The sequence below is a fragment of the Hylobates moloch genome, unplaced genomic scaffold, assembly GCF_009828535.3.
Source record: "Hylobates moloch isolate HMO894 unplaced genomic scaffold, HMol_V3 SCAFFOLD_1545, whole genome shotgun sequence".
Taxonomy (NCBI): domain Eukaryota; kingdom Metazoa; phylum Chordata; class Mammalia; order Primates; family Hylobatidae; genus Hylobates; species Hylobates moloch.
This window is the reverse complement of record NW_026653820.1, coordinates 3,297-5,266: the sequence shown is the minus strand read 5'-3', so window position 1 is coordinate 5,266 and position 1,970 is coordinate 3,297. Positions and strand designations below refer to the sequence as shown.

General features: G+C 35.8%; 1 non-coding gene across 1 annotated transcript; it reads right to left on the bottom strand.

The window, feature by feature from the left end:
- Positions 1–837: 837 nt before the first annotated feature.
- LOC116464756 (U6 spliceosomal RNA) lies at positions 838–943 on the bottom strand. The gene has a single exon (XR_004247001.1). It is a non-coding gene; the product is annotated as a U6 spliceosomal RNA (small nuclear RNA).
- Between the last annotated feature and the right edge of the window lie 1,027 nt (positions 944–1,970).

Here is a 1,970-nt window from a genome sequence, read left to right as displayed (position 1 = left end):
CTTTTTTATCCTTGTTGGTTTAAAGTCTGTTTCATCTGAAATAAAAATAGCAAGTCCTGCTTTTTTCTGTTTTCCAATGGGTCACTCTTATAGACAGCATATGGTTGGGTCTTTCTTCTTTGTCCAACTTGCTACTCTGAGAATTTTAAGCGGGGGCTTTTAGCCCATTTACATTCAAGGTTAATACTAATATGTGTGAATTAGATCCTATCATCGTGTTTTTAGCTGGTTGCTATATAGACTTGATTGTGTAGTTGCTTTATACTGTCAATGGTCTACATGCCTAAGTGTGTTTTTGTGGTGTCTGGTAATGGTCTTTCATTCTCATGTTTAGCATTCCCTTAAGGACCTCATGTAAGGCAGGTCAGGCCCGATGGTAACAAATTCCCTTAGCATTTGCTTGCCTGAAAGAATTTTATCCTCCTTTGATTATGACATTTAGTTGGTTGAATATAAAATTTTTGTTTTTAATTTCTTTTCTTTAAGTATACTAATTATAGGCCTCCAATCTCTTCTGGCTTGTAGGATTTCTGCTGAAAGCTCTATTGTTAGTCTGACGAGGTTCCCTTTGCAGGTGACCTTCCCTTCTGTCTAGGTGTCTTTAATATTTTTTCTTTATTGTAGACCTTGGAGAATCTGATAACTATGTGCCTCAGGGATTGTTGCATTGTAAAATATCTTGTAGGGGTTTTCTAAATTCTCTGAATTTTAATGTCAACCTCTCTGGCAAGATTGGGGAAAATTTCATGGACTATATCTTCAAATATATTTTCCACATTGCTTGCTCTCTCTTACTCTTTCAGAGATGCCAGTGAGTCATGGGTTTGGTCTCTATGTAAAAATATGGAACTCTTTATGAGTTTCCATGTCATCCTTATACAAGGGTCACTTTAATCCTCTCTGTATCATTCCAATTTTATTATATGTATTGCCAAATAAACACCACTTACAACTGTTTTTGCAAACTCTTTACATTTCCATAAAGTGTCTTCCACCATGCTCAACAATTTTCCTCTACAGTACATTCTCACAACTGATTGGATGCTGGCAAAATAGAAATTGTTCTATGGGAGCTTTGCCACAGGTTAGAGCAGAACATGAGGGTCAGTGTACACTTTGGACTACATGTCTTAAAGAGATAATGTTTCTCTCACCATTGGTAAATAGGAAAACAAAGAGCAAGCTCTCCTGCATTATTTTTCAAATGATAGGAAGAGCAGTTAAAAAGGTATAAGGACCAAAGAGAATATTCACCTTGACCCTCTGAAGGTTCACTGAAAAATGAGCTCACAAAAATTAGATTTATGGGAGAAAAGGCATATGAATTTATTTAACATGTATACATGGGAGCCTTCAGAATAAAGACCCAACCCCTCCAGTGGGGGTACAGAAACTTATATATCACCTCAAGGTTACAGAAACATGGGGACATGAGCACTTCAATAACTGCTAAAAGGAGCTCTAAATCTTGAAGCAAATCCTTGAAATATGCCAAAATAGAACTTCCTTAAAACATAAATCTCACAGGATCTACAAAACAATAGCACAATTAAAAAAAGATATTCAGGCAACAACTACCACAATTAATAGAATACTACCTCACATCTCAATGCTAACATTGAATGTAAGTGGCTTAATGCTCCTCTTAAATGATACAGCATGGAAGAATGGATAAGAATTCACCAACCAAGTATCTACTGTCTTCAAGAGATTCACCTAACACATAAGGACTCACACAAACTTAAGGTAAAGAAGTGGAAAAGATATTCCATGCAAATGGACACCAAAAACGAGTGGGAGTAACTATTCCTATATCAGACCAGACAAAACAGACTTTAAAGCAACAAGAGTTTAAAAAGACAAAAAGAAACATTATATAATGGCAAAAGGACTAGTCCAACAGGAAAATATCAGTCCTAAATTTATATGCACCTAACAAACACTGGAGCTCCCAAATTTATTAAAACAAT